Source organism: Somniosus microcephalus, chromosome 12 (assembly GCF_052327205.1).
Source record: "Somniosus microcephalus isolate GS21.2 chromosome 12, FLI_Smic_1.0, whole genome shotgun sequence".
NCBI lineage: Eukaryota > Metazoa > Chordata > Chondrichthyes > Squaliformes > Somniosidae > Somniosus > Somniosus microcephalus.
In genome coordinates, this window is record NC_140998.1 from 71986917 (window position 1) to 72011554 (window position 24638).

Consider the following 24638-nt stretch of genomic DNA (forward strand, 5'->3'; position numbering starts at 1 on the left):
CTAGTGCTGTTGGGGAGGGTTTAAACTAAAATGGCAGGGGGTTGGAAACCTGTGCAGGGAGACAGAGGAAAGGGAAACAAGGATAGAAGCAAAAGACAGGAAGGAGAAAAGCAAAAGTGGCAGTCAGAGAAATCAAGGGTTTAAATCAAACATAGCCACAGTAAATAATAATTCTAAAAGGTCTAAGAGTGTTAAAAAAAATTAGCCTGAAAGCTTTGTGTCTTAATGCGAGGAGCATTCGTAATAAGGTGGATGAATTAGCTGTGCAAATAGATGGAAATGGATAAGATATGATTGGGATTACGGAAACATGGCTCCAGGGTGACCAAGGCTGGGGACTCAACATCCAGGTGTATTCAATATTCAGGAAAGACAGGCAAAAAGGAAAAGGGGGTGGGGTAGCATTGCTGGTTAAAAAGGAGATTAACACAATAGTAAGGAAGGATATTAGCTCTGATGATGTGGAATCTGTATGGGTAGAGCTGAGAAATACCAAGGGGCAGAAAACATTAGTGGGAGTTGTATACACCATCCCAAACAGTAATGCTAAGGTTGGGGATGGCATTAAATGGGAAATTAGAGACGCGTGCAATAAGGGCACAGCAGTTATCATGGGTGACTTTAATCTACACATAGATTGGGCTAACCAAATTAGTAACAATACTGTGGAGGAGGAATTCCTGGTGTGTATACGGGATGGTTTCCTGGACCAATATGTCGAGGAACCAACTAAAGATCAGGCCATCTTAGACTGGGTATTATGTAATGAGAAAGGATTCATTAGCAATCTTGTTGTGCGAGGCCCCTTGGGGCAGAGCGATCATAATATGATAGAATTCTTCATTAAGATGGAGAGTGAAGTATTTGACTCAGAGACTAGGGTACTGAATTTAAATAAGGGAAACTATGATGGTATGAGGCGCGAGTCGGGTAGGATGGATTGGGGAAAGTTACTTAAAGGGTTGACGGTAGATAGACAATGGCAAACATTTAAAGATCGCATGGATGAACTACAGAATTTGTTCATCCCTGCTTGGCATAAACATAAAACAAAAAAGGTGACTCAACTGTGGCTAACAAGGGAAATTAGGGATAGCATAAGATCCAAGGACAGCACATATAAATTGGCCAGAAAAAGCAGCAAACCTGAGGATTGGGAGCAGTTTAGGATTCAGCAAAGGAGGACAAAGGGATTAATTAAGAGGGGGAAAATAGAGTATGAGAGTAAGCTTGCAGGGAACATAAAACCTGACTGTAAAAGCTTCTATAGATATGTGAAGTGAAAAAGATTGGTGAAGTCAAGCGTAGGTCCCTTGCAGTCAGAATCAGGGGAATTTATAATGGGGAACAAAGAAATGGTACACCAATTAAATACATATTTTGGTTCTGTCTTCACAAAGGAGGACACAAGTAAGCTCCCAGAGATGTCAGGGAACATAGGTCTAATGAGAGGAAGGAACTGAATGAAATCAGTATTTGTAGGGAAATGGTGTTAGGGAAATTGACGGGATTGAAGGCCAATATATCCCCAGGGCCTAATAATCTACATCCTAGGGTACTTAAGGAAGTGGCCCGAGAAATAGTAGATGCATTGCTGGTCATCTTCCAAAATTCTATAGACACTGGAACAGTTCCCATGGATTGGAGGGTAGCTAATGTTACCCCACTATTCAAAAACGGTGGTAGAGAGAAAACGGGGAATTATAGACTGGTAAGCCTGATATCGGTAGTGGGGAAAATGCTAGAGTCCATTATAAAAGATGCAATAGCAGAGCACTTGGAAAACAGTGACAGGATCGGACAAAGTCAACATGGATTTACAAAAGGTAAATCGTGCATGACTAATCTACTGGAATTTTTTGAGGATGTAACTGGTAGAATAGATAAGGGAGAACCAGTGGATGTAGTGTATTTGGACTTTCAGAAGGCTTTCGATAAGGTCCCGCATAAGAGATTAGCGTGTAAAGTTAAGGCACATGGGATTGGGGGAAAGGTACTGACTTGGATAGAGAACTGGTTGGCAGACAGGAAGCAAAGAGTTGGTAGGCAGTAACTAGTGGGGTACTGCAGGGATCGGTGCTAGGACCCCAGTTATTCACAATATATATTAATGATCTAGATGAGGGACCTAGATGTAATATCTCCAAGTTTGCAGATGACACAAAGCTGGGTGGGCGTGTGTGCTGTGAGGAGGATGCTGAGAAACTCCAGGATGATTTGAACAGGTTGGGTGATTGGGCAGATGCATGGCAGATGCAGTATAATGTGGATAAATGCGAGGTTATCCACTTTGGTGGCAAAAACAGGAAGGCAGATTATTATCTGAACGGCAATAGATTGGGAGAAGGGGAAGTGCAACGAGACCTGGGTGTCCTTGTGCACCAGCCGCTGAAGGTAAGCATGCAGGTGCAGCAGGCGGTTAAGAAGGCAAATGGTATGTTGGCCTTCGTAGTGAGAGGATTCGAGTACAGGAGCAAGGATGTCTTGCTGCAGTTGTACAGGGCCTTGGTGAGACCACACCTTGAGTATTGTGTGCAGTTTTGGTCGCCTTATCTGAGGAAAGATGTTCTTGCCATGAGGGAGTGCAGCGAAGATTCACCAGACTGATACCTGGGACGGCAGGAATGACGTATGAGGAGAGATTGGGTCGATTGGGCTTATACTCGCTGGAGTTTAGATGAATGAGAGGGGATCTCATTGAAACTTATGAAATTCTAACAGGACTGGACAGACTCGATGCAGGAAGGATGTTCCCGATGGCGGGGGAGTCCAGAACCAGGGGTCACAGCCTAAAGATAAGGGGTAGGCCATTTAGGACAGAGATGAGGAGGAATTTCTTCACCCAGAGAGTGGTGAACCTGTGGAATTCTCTACCACAGAAGGCAGTTGAGGCCAATTCATTAAATATATTCAAGAAGGAGTTAGATATATTTCTTAAGGCTAAAGGGATCAAGGGATATGGGGAGAAGACAGGGGCAGGGTACTGAGTTTGGATGATCAGCCATGATCTCATTGAATGGCGGAACAGGCTCGAGGGGCCGAATGGCCTACTCCTGCTCCTATCTTCTCTGTTTCTCTGTTTCTATGAGCAAGCTTGGGATGATTATGGCTAAATCATCTGAAATTTTCGCACCTACCTCCTTTACAACCCTGGGGTGGAAACCATCAGGTTTTGGGATTTGTCATTTGCCATCAGTTTTTCTAATACTGTTTTCTTGCTTACATTAACTTTAGAGAGTTCCAGTCCATGATTCATTATTAGTTTCCCAGGAATGTCTGTTATATTATCTTCTTCCTCTACTGTGAAGACTGACACAAACTATTTATTCAACAGGTCTACCATTTCCTTATTTTCATTTGCAATATTACCCATATCTGTTTTTAAGGGGCCCACATTATCTTTGACTGTCCTTTTTCTTCTAATATAATTGTAAAAAATTGTGTTAATCTTGAAATCCCTTGGAAGTTTATTTTCGTATTCCCCTTTTGCAGATCTTACGATCTTTTTGTCTTCCTTTTCTGTTCTTTATATCGCTCCCAATCCCTTCGATCTACACTATTCTTTGCACTTTGTGTGCTCTTTCCTTTAGTTTTATGTTGTCTCTCACCTCTTTTGTCGACCATGGCTGTTTTATTCGGTAAGTAGAGCTCTTGCCCATTAGAGGTATACATTCATCCTGTATTAGGCTAAATTCTTTTTTGAACACCTCCCACTGTTCATCTGTAGTTTTATCCGATAATTGTTTTGACAAGTTTGCTGTCGTCAGTCTCTGTCTCACCCCATTAAAGTTAACCTTATCAAAATCTAGAATCTTAGGGCTGGATTTTCATTCAGGTGCGGGTTGGTGTCGTGTAATCCACATTTCGTGTTATCCACACGAATCTAATTCGATGTGGGAGATTGATGCTATTTTAACTAAATTGCCCAATTGAGTTCCAGCGTGTGGGAACCCATGGCAAATGAGTTTCTCCAGTCTGAAAGTCGCCTCCGATGATGTCATCATTGCTACTGCATTTAAGGTCTGCAAGAAGCCTTGGTTCTTCTGCAAACTGCCAACCTTTTGGCATTTGCTGATACACTGAGCTGGAAGCAGAATGGCCAGAGAAAGACCGAGGTCTTCACCCTGTTTCGACGACGTTGCCCTGCAGGCTTTAGTGGAGGGAGCAAGAGCTCACAAGGAGGTGCTCTTCCCTTCATCAGGGAGGAAGAAGCCTCCCCAGCAGACAAAGGCTGCATGGCTGCAAGTGGCAGAGGAGGTCAACTCCTTATTGGCTACCTGCAGAAACTGGATACAGTGCAGGAAGAGATTTCATGACCTTCAGCGCACTGGAAAAGTGAGTATGAATTTCACATCACTCTCAATCTGATCCCCATTGCCTTTCCTCACCAGCACTCAGCTTTAGCAATCTCTTCCTCCACATCCCACTTGACACTGACATCCATGCACCCTTAGCCATTCCTTCTCTCTCTATGGTCACATTCACCTAACTATTCGACTATGCAGTCCTCACACTCCCTATCACTCTGATGCTATGAAAACAAGTGACAACACACAGGGAGGGCCCTTGGTCTTGCCACCTCACTCCATCTTTGTCTCCTTCTATGCATCTATGCTATGGATTCTCTACACTCACTCCTTCATTCTCACAACCTCCACTTGTCTCCCTCATTGCAGGAAAAGAGAGCTCACAATAAAAGAGAACTAGCGAGGACAGGAGGAGGGCCACCCTCAGTAGCCCACTTCACCCCCTAGGAGGAGGCCGTCCTGGAGATCGTAGCAGTGGAGGATGACGCGCATGTGGGGGATGGACAGACGGGTGCATCACACCAAGCTTGTGACAGAATAGTATTCCATCTCTCTCATTGACATTGCATGAGTCGCTGATAATGTTTCGGAAGCTCAAACAGATGGACTATTGATCATCTGCAATATGCAATTTGCATGTTGTAATGTCCGTGTGTAATTGAGACACGGACTGCAGAAGTTGGTTATAACAGGTGTTTACTGAATGGAGACAAAACTGGAACTACTATACAAAGTTATTGCACAGGCTTATATACAGGGGTGGTCACTACTGGTACTGCAGTATACAGGGGCTGCAGAATATAGTTCCTTCTTCAAAGTACATACACTACAATTCCTCCCCTTTTAGCTAAACAGTACATAACATTCGATTAATAATTAAATAACATATTTACAATTACAGTTGCTATATACATTAGCTGAAGTTAATCAATTATAAATTCAGTCTTTGAGGAGGCTTCCTGATTCTGTCTGGATAATGCCTCTTTGGGGTATCAGGTTCTTCTGGCAAAGTTGATTCGGGATCAACGTCGTTGTTTGGTTCGTCTGCTTCCAATATCACCGATTCTGAGGTAGATGCAATTGGCACTTCGGTTTCATCACCAGGTGTATAGGATCGTGGTGTAGATTTGACGTTTTCCAGTGACTCTAGAATCTGGTCAGCATGGCGTCTTACAATGCTCTCTCCAACGTCCACGGTATAAATTAGAGGTCCTTGCCGTGTGCAGATCGTTCCTGGCTGCCATTTATCTGTGCGGTAGTCCCGGGCCAAAACTGGTTGACCTATCTTGAAACTCCTGGTTGGCCTTTCATTCATATTCTGAAACTGCCTGTTCTCCACATCTCTTCTGATGTTTGGCTTAACCAAATCCAAGCGGCATCTTAGTCTTCGATTGAAGAACATCATGGCTGGAGTTTGGTTGGTAACCGCATGTGTCGCATTCCAGTAGGCAAACAAGAAGTTATCCACGATAGCAAAATACTGCAGATGTTGGAAATCCGAAATAACAACAGAAAATGCTGGAAAAACTCAGCAAGTCAGGCAACATCCGTGGAGAGAAATTTGAGTTGACGTTTCGGGTCAAACCCTTCTTTAAGAAGTTATCCACCTTGTGTTGTAGGGGTATGTCTTCATTACACATTGCCTTGATAGCCTTCTTGAATGTTTGAACGAACCTCTCAGCCAATCCATTGGTGGCTGGATGATATGGGGCGGATGTGTAATGCTTAACACCATTGTTCTTTAAGAACCTCCGGAACTCTTCAGACACAAACTGTGGTCCATTGTCGGAGCAAATCTGTTCAGGCAGCCCATTTCTGGCGAATATGGTTCGTAAGACTGTGATAGTTTTTTCTGTGGTGGTTGAGGACATTTTTATTACCTCTGGCCACTTTGAATATGCATCCACCGCAATTAAAAACATCGAGTCCATAAATGGACCAGCAAAATCAATGTGTACCCTTTGCCATGGAGATGAGGGCCACTCCCATGGATGTAGAGGGGCTTGTGGTGGGGTGTTTTGGACCTTCTGGCATCCTGTACAGCTCTTGGTCATCTCTTCGATTTCTCTATCGATTCCCGGCCACCACACAAATGCTCTGGCTAAGTTCTTCATTTTTACCCCTCCCAGATGACCCTCATGAAGCTCATTGAGCACTCTATCCTTCAATTTGGGTGGAATTACTACTCTGGATCGACGCATCAAGGTTCCTTGGCACACTGACAGCTGTTCTCTTCTCGGCGAGAATGCTGGCAACAGTGGTTCGCCATGTGCTGGCCATCCCTTCACCGTTAAATCATAGACCCTGGAGAGTGGCGGGTCATTTCGTGTTTCCTTTTCTATGTATACATTCGTCACAGGGAGACATTCGACTATGGTTGAGTGGAATATCTCCACAGGATCCACTGCAGGTGCTTCTTCCACCATCGGCAACGGTAGGCGCGACAATCCATCAGCATTCCCATGCTGTTTAGTTCCTTTGTACTCGATGTCATATTGGTGAGCCCCTAGGAAAAGGGACCACCTCTGTAGCCGTTGTGCTGTCATTATCGGGACGCCCTTCTTAGGGTTGAAAATGGAGACAAGAGGTTGATGATCAGTTAGTAGAGTAAATTTCTGTCCGTGCAGGTAGTGATTGAACTTCTTCACCCCCCACACCAGGCTGAGGGCCTCTCTGTCAAGCTGGGCGTAGTTACGCTCGGCTGAAGTTAACGAGCGTGACGCGAAAGCTTTCGGCCTCTCTGAACCATCAAGGAATTTATGTGACAGTACCGCTCCAACGCCGTAGGGAGACGCATCACACGCCAGTCTTATCGGTAGTGATGGGTTGTAGTGAGCCAATACTTCTCTTGAAGTGATCAGGCCTTTACACTTCTGAAAGGCCCGCTTACATTCATCGCTCCATTTCCATGCTACTCCAGTTTGTAGCAGGGCGTTCAGTGGGTGCAGAATTGTGGACAAATTCGGCAAAAACTTATGGTAGTAATTCACCAATCCGAGGAATGACCTCAGTTGCGACACATTTTCAGGCGCTCGAACCTTAACTACCGCTTCAATTTTGTCAGGGGACTTATGTAACCCCTCTTCATCAATCACGTGGCCACAATACGATATTTGTTTCTTAAAAAACTCGCACTTGGGGCGATTGGCTCATAGCCCATGTTCTCTTAGTCTAGTGAGCACCTGCTCTAGGTTGGCAAGGTGTTCACTGTCATTTTCACCTGTCACTAGGATGTCGTCCAAGTAACACTGAGTCCCCGGAATCCCTTGCAGGACTTGTTCCATCGCTCTTTGCCACATCGCCGGAGCTGATGCTACGCCAAATACCAGTCGATTATACTGGTAAAGACCTTTGTGAGTGTTTAACGTGAGATATTTCCTAGAGGATTCTTCAACCTCCATCTGCAAATATGCTTGCGCTAGGTCAATTTTTGGAGAACGTTTCCCTCCAGATAGTGAGGCGAAAATATTTTCTGTCCTCGGAAGAGGATACTGTACTGTGTGAAGGACTGGGTTCACAGTCACCTTGAAGCCCCCACAGATGCGAACCTTCCTTGGCTCCTCAGAATTATTGTTTAACGTTTTCTTCATGACAGGAACGATGGGTGTCGCCCACTCGCTCCAGTCTACCTTAGATAACACGCCTGCATTCTCCAGATTCTCCAGCTCTGCCTCGACGGCTGGGCGAATTGCATACGGTACCGGTGTTGCTTTGAAAAATTTGGGAATTGCATTCTCTTCTATTTTTATCGAGGCGGTTACGCCTTTAAGAGTTCCCAGTCCTTGTTGAAATAACTCTTTAGCATTAGGTAAGATTTTTGACAATCGTCCAGGTGTGACGTCGTCGTCCTTTTTACCAGCCACAGTCAGTGCCTGAATGGAGTGCCAGTCTAAACTTATCTTTCTGATCCATTCACGTCCCAATAACGGTGGTCCACCATCTTACATAGTTACATAGTTACATAGAGATAGGAACAGGAGTAGGCCATTCGGCCCTTCGAGCCTGCTCCGCCATTCAATGAGATCATGGCTGATCTTCATCTGAGATCTTAGCTGATCTTACCAGTTCAGTACCCCGTCCCCGCCTTTTCTCCGTAACCCTTAATCCCCTTAGCCTTCAGAAATATATCCAATTCTCTCTTGAAAATATTTATTGAATTAGCCTTCACAGCCCTCTGTGGCAGGGAATTCCACAGGCTCACCACTCTTTGAGTGAAGAAATTCTTCCTCATCTCTGTTTTAAATGATTTGCCCGCTATTTTTAGACTGTGGCCCCTGGTTCTGTGCTCCCCTGCCATTGGAAACATTCTCTCTGAATTCAGCCTGTCCAGGCCTGCCATAATTTTATATGTTTCGATGAGATCCCCTCTCAATCTTCTAAACTCCAGTGAGTACAAGCCCAAACTATTCAATCTCTCCTCGTAGGTCATTCCCGCCATTCCAGGTATCAGCCTGGTGAATCGCCGCTGCACTCTTTCCATGGCAAGAACATCCTTCCGCAGATGGGGCGACCAAAACTGTACACAATACTCCAGATGCGGTCTCACCAGCACCTTGTACAGCTGTAGTAAGGTATCCCTATTCCTATACTCGAACCCCCTTGATATGAAGGCCAACATACCATTTGCCTTCTTAATCGCCTGTTGCACCTGCATGCTCTCCTTCAGTGACTGGTGCACAAGAACACCCAGGTCCCTCTGCACTTCCCCATCTCCCAATCTATTGCCATTTAGATAATAATCTACCCTCCTGTTTTTACCCCCAAAGTGGATAACCTCGCATTTATCCACATTATAGTGCATCTGCCACGTATCCGCCCATTCCCCCAACCTGTCCAAATCGCACTGTAGCCTCCTGACATCCTCATCAGAGCCCACCCCTCCTCCTAGTTTAGTGTCGTCAGCGAATTTGGAAATATTGCATCCAATTCCCTGATCCAGATCATTTATATATATTGTGAACAGCTGGGGTCCCAGGACAGATCCTTGCGGCACCCCGCTGGTCACTGCCTGCCACTCCGAAAACGAGCCGTTTATTCCAACTCTCTGTTTTCTATCCGCCAGCCAGTTCTCTATCCACGTTAATACTTTGCCCCCAATCCCATGAGCCTTAATTTTGCATGATAATCTTTTGTGTGGAACCTTATCGAAGGCTTTCTGGAAGTCAAGGTACACCACATCCACTGGCTCTCCCCCATCTATTTTACCAGTTACTTCCTCAAAAAATTCCAGCAGATTAGTCAAACACGATTTACCCTTTGTAAATCCATGTTGACTCTGTCCGATCCTTTCCCCATTTGTCAAGTGCTCCGCTATTTTATCCTTAATAATGGACTCTAGCATTTTGCCCACAACCGATGTAAGGCTTACTGGTCTATAATTCCCTGCTTTCTCTCTACCCCCCTTTTTAAATATTGGGGTAACATTAGCTACCCTCCAATCCACGGGTACTGTTCCCGAGTCAATGGAGTTCCGGAAGATGATCCTTAGAGCATCTGCTATCTCCAGGGCCACCTCCTTAAGTACCCTAGGATGTAGTTTATCAGGCCCCGGGGATTTGTCGGCCTTCAGTCCCCTCAACTTACCCAACACCATATCCCTAGAGATACTAATTTCTGTCAGCTCCTCCCTCTCATTAGTCCCTATGTTTGCCGATATTCCTGGGAGGTTATTTGTGTCCTCCTTTGTGAATACAGAACCAAAGTATGAGTTTAATTGGTCTGCCATTTCCTTATTCTCCATTATATATTCTCCCGAATCGGACTGCAAGGGACCGACTTGGGATTTTACCAGTCTTTTCCTCCTGATATACCGATAAAAGCTTTTGCAGTCTGTCTTTATGCAGTCTATCTTGCAGTATGTACAGATACAATTTCTGTATTTCCTTGCCGTTGTTTTCGACAGGCACCCTTATTTTCCCTCTGGGGTATACTTTCTGCCCCGTATATGTCTTCAAGACAATGGATGTGTCTTTCAAGGGTATGTGTGAGAATAGCCGCTCATAGTCTCGTCGGTTCATGACGGTCAGGGCTGATCCTGTATCCAATTCCATTTTGACTTGGGACCCTGCTATCGTGAGGGTGACCCAAATGGTTCGGTGATCCTCTTTTGTGTTTACGTTGTGTAGTTTCAGACAGCTTAGTCTCTTGTTCCCGGATTCACTATCGCTCTTCTGGTCTTCGGAACTACTGTCCGTCATCTTTTGTACTTTCCTGTACTTTTCCTTAGCAGTCTTTTTGTTGTCGTTAGTCTTCTTCCCGGACCTGCAAACTCGTGCAATGTGTCCCATCTTTCCGCATTGCCTGCATGTTTTGTCCTTGAACCAGCAGTCCTTCTGGTCATGGGTTGTTCTGTCACAGCGATAACATTTTTCAAATCCCCGTGTCATTTCATGGGTGCCGTATTCCTGTGGCTTTTGCTGTATTTCCGCAGCTCCCCTTGCTGCTGCTTCGTACGATACTGCCACGCTGAAAGCCTTATCTAGTGTCAGCTCTTTCTCTGAGAGTAACCTCTTCTGGGTTCCTTCACTCAGGAGTCCACAGACAAATTTGTCCCCTAGGGTATCTGCCAGTCCTGCTCTGAACTGGCAGTGCTTTGATAGCTTGCGTAGTTCCGTAAGGTAATCAGCATTGCTCTCATCTTTATGCTGATTTCTCTTGTGGAATTTAAATCTTTCTGCTATCAGCAGCGGTGTAGGATTTAGGTGTTCCTGTAGGATATCAACAATTTCGTTAAAACTCTTCTCCATCGGTTTGATTGGAGTGATCAGGTTCCGCAATAGGCCGTACGTTCTTTTGCCCATTAAGTTTAGTAGTACCGATGCCTTTTTCTCATCGGCTACTTCATTTGCCTTGCAATTTACTTCGACTCTTTCCACATACGTGGTCCAGTCTTCTATTTCATTATCAAAGGCAGTGATATTGCCAGTCTTCGGCATCTTGGAGATCTAAGATGGTGCCTCCCGCGCTTTGCCTTCTTCCCCGATTGAACAAAATGGCGCCTCCTGCGCTTTTCCTTCTTCCCCGCTGGATTAAGATGGCGCCTCCCGCACTTTCTGTCTTTTCCGCTGCTGCCAACGCTGTTGCTGGCGTTTTTATGCCTTGATGGCGACGCCCTATGGTCTTCGCGCGCTTCCCCCAGCGCTGCTGCCAACGCCACTCTCCGCGGTCCCCGTGGCAAACTGCAGCTCCTCGCAGCTTTCTGCGCTTCTAATTTCTTTTTCTTTTATTTTAATTACTGTTCCCGTCGTCAGAGCAGACCCTATGGGACACTTTCCTCCCTCTTCTCGGGTCTGTACGCTGCCCGGCTTCGTAGCACCAGCCGCGCCCTGTGTGCTCCACCCTCTCTCTCTCTCTCCTCTTCCCAACAATGCTGCTCGGTCCCATTGAAAAGCCACCCGATCGAGCTCTAGCCCGCCGCAGCCCAGGAAGGATCAGTGTACTACCTGCCACCAGCCCGATTAGCTGGAACACCATAGACTGGAGAACCAAGCCCAGCTCTCGACAGACTCTCCTGCAAATCTTCGAATTCGATGAATCAGAGGGCGGTTGCCCACGGTCGACGCCCGTTTCTTCTGTTTGTTTTTTTTTTCTCTTTTTGGATTTCTTCCTTCTGGCTTCGACCTCTAATAACTTCACTTCAGGGATGGATCCCTGTGAGGTGGTGCAGAACTGTAGGTAAGTTCGGATCTGTTCGTCGCCAATGTAATGTCCGTGTGCAATTGAGACACGGACTGCAGAAGTTGGTTATAACAGGTGTTTACTGAATGGAGACAAAACTGGAACTGCTATACAAAGTTACTACACAGGCTTATATACAGGGCTGGTCACTACTGGTACTGCAGTGTACAGGGGCTGCAGAATATAGTTCCTTCTTCAAAGTACATACACTACACATGTAACCTTGGCATCACATCTCTGACTCTTTCTTTTACTCCCCCACATGACCATCGCAAGCAGCCGTCCCCACTAGCCAGGAGGAACAGGCTGAGCCTCCAGACTCCTCAGAGGAAGCTGCAACCTCTGAGGGCGCAGCGTCAGCAGAATTCCGCGCACCCAGCACCAGTGCAGACACTCACACCTCGGTGGGACCTTCAGGACATAGAGTAGTGTTGTCACCTGGTGTATCACAGCTCACAAGTGAGCATCAGCAGATTGTGGAGACAGGGACAGCAGTGGAGAGTTCTAGTCAGAGGGCGCAGGACTCTGCCAACTCGGCTCAGCTGCATGTCGACCCTTTGCCTCTGGGTCCACCCACAGTATCAGTGGTGCTGGAACTCCAGGAAAAGATGCAGGAGTCTCTGGCAGGTTTTCTCTCCAGGGTCGCTGCGAGTGTGGAGCGAATGGAGGAGTCACTTGCTAACATGAGCAGAGCCTTTGTGGAGTCATTGGCGCATGAACGCATCACCATGGAAAGATTGGCAACCTCCATGGAGGTGCTAAGTTGCCAGAGTGTTGAAAACATGGTGAGTGTTCAGAATGGACTGACATCTCTGGAGGAGCGATGGTCAGCTATTGAACAGAGAAACCAGACCTTCATGGCAGTGCCTCTGAGTAGGACTGCCAGTGCTGATACGGGTCCCCATGGCCCCCCTGATGTGCAGCAAGGTGCTCTCAAGCCACTTGCAGGCTGAGGGGGACCTGACCCATGAGAGGGAAGTTGGTGGCAGACATCAAGGAAGTGGGGGCTCCTCTCCAAGCGCTCACACTTCCGTGCCACTGCAGAGCCCTCGGTCAGAGCCCCACCAGAGTCCACACCCAACTGAGATCGGTGTCTCAACCCCTGCACAGCCGCAGGAGCAGCAGACTGTTAACGAGCCGTCACAGGTTCGCCACCCCAGAAGACGCCCGCCAAAGGTGTCGAGACAGGAGCAGCAAGAAACTGAGCAAGGGGCCTCCACATCTGCTGAAGCCACAGGGGAAGCACCATGTAGGAGCATGCGTAAGAGAAAGATACTGCACAAATAGTCACAAGGGTAGTCACTTGGGTGAAATTTGATGTTTTATGTATAAAAGCCGTCTTAGAATCATGTACATAAAAAATCTGATGGCTACTGCTGTAGCTGTGGCGTGTGTCATTTCATGAATGGGACTTCCACATTGAGGGCTTAGGATTACATACAATTGTCAGTATAGTGGTCAAATTGCTAGGAATCAGCTGGTTCGTGGACATTGTCGATGCTCAGGTAAGAAGATGCGAGGCAAAAATACTTGAGTGGCTAGGCTAAGCAAATCTGGCCAAGATGAGTGCGTTCCTTGCATCCTGGGCAGCTATGTTCTCGCGTACTGCTGCCGCTGATTGATGGGCCTCTGCAAGATGTTCATTTTCGCTCTCCTCCTCCTCCTCATCTGAGGAGGATATGTGAGGAGCCACTTGGTCCTCAGGACTCTGCAAGCCATGACGCTGTGCCATGTTGTGAAGTGCACAGCAAACCACGACGATTCTGGAGACCCTGGCTGCTGAGTACTGCAGGGCTCTACCTGATCTATCCAGGCATCTGAAGCGCATCTTCAGCAAACCGATGGGTTACTCGATTATGGCTCTGATGGACATGTGGCTGGAGTTGTAGCTCTCCTCAGCTTCATTGGATGGTCTCCTCAATGGCGTCATTAGCCACGTCCTCAGGGGATAGCCCTTGTCTCTAAGTAGCCATCCGTTAAGTTGGTCTGGTGGACTGAATAGCGGAGGCACACTAGGCTGGCGCAGTATGAAGGAGTCATGGCAACTGCCAGGGTACTTGGCACAAACATGCAAAATTTCCTTCTTGTGGTCACACACCAGCTGAACGTTAAAGGAGTGGAAGCCCTTGCGATTGACAAAAGTACCTGGATTACGATGGGGTGCCTTAAGGGCCACATGTGTGTAGTCAACGACGCCCTGCACCCTTGGAAAGCCTGCCAGATTAGCTAATCCAACCGCATGCGCCGTGATACTTGCTCGATCCTTGGTGAAATGGATGTGATTGTGCGCGAGGGCAAAGAGGGCATCGGTTACCTGCGTGATGCAACTGTGTGCGGCCGCCTGGGAGATGCCGCTGATGTCTGCTGCTGATCCCTGGAATGAGCCTGAGGCAAAAAAGTTGAGTGCGGTGGTGACTTTGACGGCCACTGGTAAGGGTTGTCCACCTGGTCCTCTGGCCTGCAGGTCTTGTTGCAGCATTGCGCAGATGTCACCCACTACCTCTCGTGAAAGTCGGAGCCGCCTTTGGCACTGCTGCTCAGACATGTTGAGATAGCTGACCCTGTGTCTGTAGACCCTGTTTGGGGGGTATCTCCTGCGCCGACGGGCTTCCATGCGCTGGCCCCTTCTGGCCTGTGCATCTTCAGTTGGGTGAGCAGCAGCTTGGCGTGCCTATTGTTGCTGCTGCTGTTGGGGCTGCTGTTGTTGTTGCTGCTGTTGTTCGGCCTCATCTAATATCCAGAAGGGAAGTAAATAAATGGTTCCCATGCTTCTGGTAGATGCCTCAGTTGAGGAAGCGCTCAGTGAAGGTGGCGAGAGGGGTTTCCCAGGAGGTCACACTGGAGATGGGTGTCAGGCTCCAAACTTCCACAGCTGTGGTTATGCCTTCTGAAAGTTCCCCCAGACCTGAGATCACAAAGTCCTGCCACCTGCAAATGATGGCTGATCAAATCTCCTCTTTAATGGTGGAGCTGCAACTGATAGTCAGCAATCCAATTGTGCTCCCGCCAGGTTTTACCGTCGTGTTTCAGAACAGGTGTGTTTCACGTGGGAAAAGGGTTAAAATCGCAATGGCCATTCAAAATGGCATTACTGTATAGAGACAATTTAGTGCTTGTTAAGAGCCTTAACGGCCTATCCCGCCTCTTGGAGGCGGGACGGAGACGGGACCATCAGACACGAATTTTTGAAAATTGCGTGGAGGTGGGATGGAGGCGGGGTCGGGCCCGCCCGCCAGTTTTTGCAATTTTAACCACCCGCACGCCTCCAATCCCACCTCCACGGCCCAATGAAAATCCTGCCCTTAGTAACTGTGTTACGTATAAACCTAACATTGAATTCGATCATACTATGATCACTGTTAGATAAATGACCCTGTACTGTTAGATTATTAAATAAGTCTGGCTCATTACACATTACACATTACTAAATCTAATATGGCCTGCCCGCTTTTTGGTTCTAGAGCATATTGCTCCAAAAAAACTATCTTGAATGCACTCAAGAAATTCACTACCTTTCTGACTTGAGCTATTCTGCTCTTCCTAATCTATATGGAAATTAAAGAGGGTAGTTTTAACCCTCCAAAACAGATGGGTTTGGTACGGGTTGAAGTTAAAAAGTTACAAATCTGAAACAGAAACCCAACCCATCTCAAACCCGCCCACTTCAGGTTTTACTGGAGGCAGGACAAGGGGCGGGTGACCGATCCGCTTCCAGGAGGCGGGACGGCCGATGAAACCATTCAAAGAGGCGGCTTGCCTTCATTTTAACAGTGTTTATATTTTTAACCCATGCTGGTTGGGTTTCCCGGGCCTCGGGAAACCCGGCAGGTAAAAGGAGGTGAGAAGGGCCAAATCCATAAGGTAAGTGGCTTTACAGCACTGCTTGTGGGCCAGGAGGAGTAGCATTGTTTTCCCTGGTCCAACAATCTGCCCTATAAACACCCCTACGATCTGTCTGCTCACCCCCAATGTGATCGGAACCCCTGACCACCATCTCGCTCCCACCGACCCCCCCTCGCTCTCCCCGACCCCCACTCACTCTCACGACCACCGCTCGCTACCCCTGACCCCCCTCGCTCTCCCGACCACCCCCGACCACCCCTCGTTCCCCCCGACACCCCCCTTGCTCCCCCGACAACCCCTGCTCCCCCCCGACCACCCCTCATTCCCCCCGACCACCCCTCGCTCCCCCCGACCACCCCTCATTCCCCCGACCACCCCTCGCTACCCCCGACCACCCCTCGTTCCCCCCCCGATACTCCCTCGCTCCCCCGACACCCCCTCGCTCCCCCCGACCACCCCTCATTCCCCCCGACCCCCCCTTGCTCCCCCAACACACTCTAGCTCCCCCCAAACCCCCCGGTCCCCCAACAACCCCCTTGCAACCCCGACACACCCCCACTCCCCTCGACCCCCCTCAATCCCCGACACCCCCTTGCAGCCCACGACGTCCCCTCGCTCACCCCGACCACTCCCTCACGCCCACCGACTCCCCCTCGCTCTCCCCGACCCCCAATTACTCCCCATGACACCCCCTTGATTTCCCCGACCCCCCTTTGCTCTCCGACCACCACTCGCTCCCCTCAACACACCCATCACTCCCCCGACCATCCCCCGTTCCCCAAACACCCCTCATTCCCCCTACACCCCCTCACTTCCCCCGACCCCCCTCGCTCCCCCAACACACTCTAGCTCCCCACAAACCCGCCGGTCCCCCCAACAACCCCCTTGCAACCCCGACACACCCCCACTCCCCTCGACCCCCCTCAATCCCCGACACCCCCCTTGCAGCCCACGACGTCCCCTCGCTCACTCCGGCCACTCCCTCACGCCCACCGACTCCCCCTCGCTCCCCCCGACCACTCATTCCCCCAACCCCTCCCTCGCTCCCCCGACACACTCTCGCTCCACCCGACCACCCCCGGTTCCTCCAACACCCCCTCGCACCCCCCAACTCCCCCTCGCTCCCCCCTCACTCCCCTTGCTCCCCCTGAAGTCCCCCTTGCTCCACCGACCCCCCTCCCACCCCCCGAGCCCCTCTCGCTCCCCACAACCCCCCTCACTCCCCCCGACCCCCACTCGCTCCCCCCAACACACCCTCGCTCCCCCCGACCCTCCCGGGTCCACCCGACCCTCCTCAATCCCCGACACCCCCCTCGCACCCCCTGAGTCCCCCTTGCAACCCCCGACCCCCCTCGCTCTCCCCGACCCCCACTTACTCCCCACGACACCCCCTTGATTCCCCCGACCCCCCTTTGCTCTCCGACCACCACTCACTCCCCTCAACACACCCATCGCTCCCCCGACCATCCCCCGTTTCCCAAACACCCCTCATTCCCCCTGACACCCCCTCACTTCCCCCGACCCCCCTCGCTCCCCCAACACACTCTAGCTCCCCACAAACCCCCCAGTCCCCCCAACAACCCCCTCGCAACCCCCGACACACCCCCACTCCCCTCAACCCCCCTCAATCCCCGACACCCCCCTTGCACCCCACGACCTCCCCTCGCTCACCCCGACCACTCCCTCACGCCCGCCGACTCCCCCTCGCACCGCCGACCTCTCCTCATTCCCCCGATCCCCCTCGCACCCCCCGACCACTCGTTCCCCCGACCACCCCCGGTTCCTCCGACACCCACTCGCACCCCCCCACTCCCCCTCGCTCCCCCTCGCTCCCCCCTCACTCCCCTTGCTCCCCCTGAAGCCCCCTTGCTCCACCAACCCCCCTCACACCCCCGAGCCCCTCTCGCTCCCCCCAAACCCCCTCACTCCCCCCGACCCCCACTCGCCCCCTCCAACACACCCTCGCTCCCCCCGACCCCCCCGGGTCCACCCGACCCTCCTCAATGCCCGACACCCCCCTCTCACCCCCCGAGTCACCCTTGCACCCCCCGACACCCCTCGCTCTCCCCGACCCCCACTTGCTCCCCACGACACCCCCTTGATTCCCCCGACCCCTCTTTGCTCTCTGACCACCCCTCGCTCCCCTCAACGCACCCATCACTCCACCGACCATCCCCCGCTCCCCAACCACCCCTCATTCCCCCTGACACCCCCTCGCTTCCCCCAACACCCCTCGTTCCCCCCTCGTTCCCCCCGACCACCACTCGCTCCCCCAACCCTCCCTCGCTCCCACGGCCCCCCTCCCTCTCCACGACACATCCTCGCTGCCCCCGACCGCCCCCTCGCTCCCCCCGAACCCCCCTCACTCCCCCAACCCACCCTTCACTCGCCCCGACTGCCCCCTCTCTCCGCAACCCCCCCTCACTTCCCCCGACTGCCCCCTCGCTCCCCCCAAACCTCCCCCTCACTCCCCCCAACTCCCCTCGCTCCCCAACCCACCCTTCACTCGCCCCGACCGCCCCCTCGCTCCCCGACACATCCTTGCTCCCCGACCCCCCCTTCGCTCCCCCGATCCCCCCTTCGCTCCCCCCAACCACCCCCTCGCTCCCCTGACCTCACCCTCACTCCCCCCGAACCCCCCTCACTCTCCCTGAACCCCCCTCGCTCCCTCCCAAATCCCCTCACTCCCCCCAACGCCCCCTCGCCTCCCCGGAACCCCCCTCACTCGCCCTGAAGCCCCCTCGCTCCCTACCAAATCCCCTCTTTCCCCCCGACCCCCCTCGCTCCCCCTGACCCCACCTCGCTCCCCACGAACTGCCTCGCTCCCCCCGACCCCTCCTCACTCCCCCCAACACCCCCCGGGTCCCCCCGACCCCCCTTCGCTCCCCGACCACCCCTCGCTCTCCCCAACGCACCCGTCGCTCCCCAACCACCCCTCGTTCCCCCGACCCTCTCTCGCTCCCCCCCCGAAACCCCCTCGCTCCCCCAACCCTCCCTCGCTCCCCCAAACCCCCCTCACTCCCACGGCCCCCCTCGCTGCCCCAACACCCCCCTCACTCCCCCCGACAGCCCCTCGCTCCCCCGAACCCACCTCGCTCCCCCTGAAACCCCCCTCACTCCCCCGTCCCCCCCTCGCTCCCCCGACCCCCCTCGCTCCCCCGACCCCCCCTTGGTCCCACGACCGCCCCCTCGCTCCCCCTGAACACCCTCGCTTCCCCCAACCCCCCTCGCTCCCCCACCTTCGCTCGCCCCCATCCTTGCTTCCACCGACACACCCTCGCTCCCCCCCGACCCCACCTTCGCTCCCCCCGACGCAGCCTCGCTCCCCCGACCCCCCTCACTCCCCGCGACCCCCCTCGCTCCCCCCGACACCCCTCGCTCCCTTCAACCCCCCTCGCTCCCCCTGACATCCCTCGTTCCCCCTGACCCCCCTCGCTCCCCCCAAAGCCCCCTCGCTTCCCGTCCCCACTTCGCTCCCCCGACCCCCCTCGCTACCCCCGACCCCTCCCTCGCTCCCCCCAGCCCCCTTGCACCCGCTGACACCCCCTCACTCCCCCCGACCCCACCTTCGCTCCACCCGACGCACCATCGCTCCCCCGACGCCCCCTTGCTCCCCCGACCCCCCCTTGCTCCCCCCGGCCCCCGCTCACTTCCCCAAACCCCCCTTGCTCCCCCCGACCCCCCTCGCTCCCCCTGACACCCCTCGTTCCCCCCGACCCCCCCTCGCTCCCCCAAAACCCTCTCGCTCCCTGACCCCCTCGCACCCCCTGAACCCCCCTCGCTCCCTCCGATTCCCCCTCGCCCCCCCCCCAACACACCCTCACTCCCCCCGACCCCCCCGGGTCCACCCGACCCTCCTCAATCCCCGACACCCCCCTCTCAGCCCCCGAGTCCCCCTTGCACCCCCCGGCACCCCTCGCTCTCCCCGGCCCCCACTTGCTCCCCACGACACCCCCTTGATTCCCCCGACCCCTCTTTGCTCTCTGACCACCCCTCGCTCCCCTCAATGCACCCATCAATCCCCCGACCACCCCCCGCTCCCCAACCACCCCTCATTCCCCCTGACACCCCCTCGCTCCCCCGACCCCTCGTCGCTCCCCCCGAAACCCCCTCGCTCCCCCAACCTCCCGCGCTCCCCCGACACATCCTCGCTCCCCCCAAAACCCCCTCGCACCCCCAAACCTCCCCCTCGCTCCCCCCGAACCTCCCCCTCTCTCCCCCCAAACCCCCTCGCTCCCCCCGAAACCCCCTCACTATCGCAACACACCTCGCTGCCCCTGTCACATCCTCGCTAGCCCCCGACCCCCCCTTCGCTCCCCCCGAAACGCCACTCACTCCCCCGACCACCCCCTCCCCCGGCCACCCCCTCCCTACCCCCGACAACCCCCTTGCTCCCTCCCAAATCCATTTGCTCCCCCCCGACCCCCCTCGCTCCCCCGACCCCCCCTCGCACTCCCGACCCCCGCTCGCTCCCCCTGAAACCCCCCTCACTCCCCCATCCCCCCCTCGCTCCCCCGGCCCCCCTCGCTCCCCCCGACCCCCCCTTGCTCACCCGACCGCCCCCTCACTCCCCCTGAACACCCTCGCTCCCCCCAACCCCCCTGGCTCCCCCACCTTCGCTCGCCCCCAGCCCCTTGCTCGCCCCGACACCCCCTCGCTCCCCCCGACCCCACCTTCGCTCCCCCCGACGCACCCTCGCTCCCCCGACCCCCCACACTCCCCCGACCTCCCCTCGCTCCCCCGACACCCCTCGCTCCCTTCAACCCCCCTCGCTCCCCCTGACATCCCTCGTTCCCCCTGACCCCCCTCGCTCCCCCCAAAGCCCCCTCGCTTCCCGTCCCCGATTCGCTCCCCCGACCCCCCTCACTACCCCCGACCCCTCCCTCGCTCCCCCCAGCCCCCTTGCACCCCCTGACACCCCCTCACTCCCCCCGACCCCACCTTCGCTCCACCCGACGCACCCTCGCTCCCCCGACCCCCCTTGCTCCCCCGACCCCCCCTTGCTCCCCCCGGCCCCCGCTCGCTCCCCCAACCCCCCCTCACTCCCCCCGACCCCCCTCGCTCCCCCTGACACCCCTCGTTCCCCCGACCCCCCTCGCTCCCCCCAAAACCCTCTCGCTCCCCGACCCCCTCGCACCCCCTGAACCCCCCTCGCTCCCTCTGATTCCCCCTCGCCCCCCCTCAACCCCCTCCCACTCCTGATCCCCCTCGATCCCCTGACCCCCCTCGCTCCCTCCGATTCCCCCTCACCCCCCCTCAACCCCCCTCTCACCCCTGACCCCCCTCGCTCCCCCGACCCCCCCTCGCTCCCCCCAATGCCCCCCTCGATCCCCGACACCCCCTCGCTCCCTCTGACCCCCCTCACCCCTGACCCCCCCCCGCTCCCCTGACCCCCACATTGCTCCCCCGACCACTATCTCACTCCCCGCCACCCCCCCCGCCCCATACTAGACTCCCCTCCCCCCCCACCCTGACCCCTGGCTGCAATCTCTCCCGGCCTCCCTACCTGCTCCTCCCGCTGTGTCCTTCTGCTTCAGGCTTTCCCACCCGACAGGCAGCCAGCCTGTCAATCAGTCTGGCTGTTGCGTGGTAAATCTGAAGAAAAAATGTAAAAGACGTTCCCCAGTTAAAACCTGCAGGACGGTCGGGAAACCCATACTCCCGGGTGTCCTGTTCACAACTCCTCTGCCCCGCCACCACACCAAGCATGCAGCCCTGTAAATATTGGGGCCAAAGTCTCCCATTAAAACAACGCTGCTTTTACTACAAGCCTCTCTAATTCTGAATTAATACATTCTGCAACATCATTGCTGCTATCAGGGGGCCCATAGACAACTCCCATTACAGTTATAAGTCATCTCTGATTCCTCAATTCTAACCATAGAATCTCCGCTGATTGCTTTCCCTTACCTATATCCTCTCTTACCAAACACCGGGAAGACCTCCCTTGCTCTTCTTCGAGTGGTGACATGTGATGTGGTACATCCACCTGAGAGGGCAGACAGGGCCTCAGTTTAACAGCTCACCCAAAAGACAACACCTTCAGCAGTGCAGCGTACCCTCAGTACTGCATTGTATTGCAGGCAGCTGAAGGTACAGCTGCCAATTATCTTCAATAGAAACTTATCTATTAAAAAGAAAACACTTATTTCCCTTCATTTTCTATGTTATCTTCAGCTTCTCTTTTGAGTCTCCCACACTATAAATGCTGACTGATTGAGATGGTGGACATGTGACCTCCTCTCAGAGTTCTGCTGTTGCTCCTGATCTGGCCATTTGTTGATGCATAAGATTAATGTGATTTGGCTTGTCTATTGACGATCTCCCCATCTCTGCTTGGGATTTTCATTTTTTGTTGTGTCATAATCTCATCTCTATTATGGATGCAAATTGCCCTTGTGATATGAGCCCAGTTTTCTCTTTACCGTACTGTCTCTGTCCTTGTAGTAGGGGCTTCTTTGTAAACAAAATGAGGCCTGGAGGGGTTAATAATTCTAACACCAAGCTGCATGATGGGTTGAAAATACTAATCAGTTTTCTAGATGATTTCCTCCATATGCTGAGGTTGTGGGGCATGAAAGGTGGGATGATATGAATTCATTCTATTCAAGAAATGTTACCACTCTAATCTACCAATCAGCCCTCCATTTCTTAGTGTGAGAAACCAGTGGAAAATCCATTATAAGGTACTTAGATTTGCTGAGATCTTGTAGTTCAAATAGCTCTTGTTCTGCTTTATGCATTTTTGAACTATATGTAATAAATTGCGTAAAATGAAGATTAAATTAGACCAAAAGTTAAATCATTGATTTTCTTTAATCTATCATGGAATCAGATTTTCATTGATTTTAATAGGTTCACAGGCCTCGGTAATATGGCGCTTATAGTAAATATACATTAGCTCATGAAGTGCTCTGTACCTACAATTTTAAAACTAGGTTTCAAATGGCTTTTTAAAAACCATCTGTAAATAGCTAGGCAGAATCCATTTTGGATAATTCATTTTAAACCTACTCTCAAAGTGGTTAAAAGAAAAAATAGACTCTTGTTAAAAGTACAATAGCACCTTAATTGTCTCTTTAAAGCAGGACTTGAATAAAGGGGCCGATTAAGCATGACGGGCCCCAGCAGCTTGCCCCTATTATCACAATGAGACCTGAAGCCCAGGCCTCCCGGTTCAAGCACGCGCTGAAAACACACCGTCAGTTATGCACCCAAAAAAAGGGCCATAATGAATTTCTACCCCAATATATCCATTGCATATGTCTTTCCAACTACACTAACTAACCTCAACATCTCTATGAAGTAACTGATATCTGAATCTTTTATTTGAGTTATACAATTAATAACTGATCCAGCATGTAATTAGGCTGAACTCCTTAGTAAGACTTTTTCTCAATCTGTATTTCAAAATGAATGAAAGGAATTGTCCGTTGGACTGTAATATGCATCAGAGCCAGTGATTGAGGTGGAAAATATTTCAGTTAAGAATTGCCACGTGTTAGCATTTTTATTTCGTTAGTTCTCTTTCCACCACCTCCACTTCTGGTATCCTTTCACCACTTCAATTATTACTGTCAGGAACTTACTGCAGTAGCCAAACCCAGGTCAAGCAAGGTTTGATCTCACGCTATTTCCATAATAATCTCCATCATTTCAGTCAAAAAAAGGAGAGAGCTCTTTTATTGCAGCAATAAAAACAGCAAAGTGATCTTCTGATGGTGCTTTATTAGATTCATTTTATCTCTTATCGACTGAGCATGACGTACCAAAACCAGAATTTATGAAGCAAAAATTTATGTGGAAGTCCTATGATCCCTAACGCAATTGTGAAAAACATTGGGTTGGTATTCATTATAATCTATGCTTTCATCAATATTAAGATAAAATGCAGGAAATTTGAAATGTCTTTCTGTTTTGTACAGGTAACCATAACAGCCTGTAGCTGATGCTAGACTGAAACATCTGCAGTGTCTCATCTACTTGCTGTGCTCTGAAGTTCAAACAGCTGAAACGTTTCCTATATTATCACATTTTCGACTATCTTGCACTAAATATTTATACTTTAAATAGCTACACAAGATGCAGTGATAAACTAAACGGCCTAAGTAATTTCTATTCATAATTAGTATCCAGAAGAAACAAAGATTCATAAATCTACATATGTGCTTGCTCACGATTCATGGTTTGCAGTCAAAAATCTGAAAAAGTCAAACCATTTTATATTTAATAGAGGGCTACAGAAATTCTCCTTAAGCTGCAGGAGGATTTATTTCTCTCGGGCATTCTCTTGTTCAGATTATTTTCAATAGCTCTTTGCAATTGTATATCTCCCTGATTTGCATTATGATTTTTATTTCCTTGTGCATCAGCTGTGTCACAAAGCAAATTTGGTTCTCTGTATTTTTCAGGGTTGCAAGTAATATATATTCCTAATAGAACCTGAGAAGGAATATATGAAAGGTGCTTGAACATCGTGCTGCTAACACACTTTAAGATTCTTTACTGATGCAGAATATTGCTCAAGGTAAACAGGCAACTTCAAAGCTCCCTTTGTTTTTGTTTTATGTTTGGATGCTGACAACATTCTATTTAATAAATAAATAAACAATGCAGAAGCACTTTTATCTTCAAATCTATAGCAATTGTGATACATCAAGAGAGGTCTTACAGCCATTGTGCTGATTGTTACAGACACACTGCTCTCTTCAACGCCCAGATATTGAGTGAGATAAAAAGAAAAAAAACTGCGTATGGAATAAAAACAAAATTCTTTTATTTTAACCTCATTGCTCCTCAATCCTGCACTGT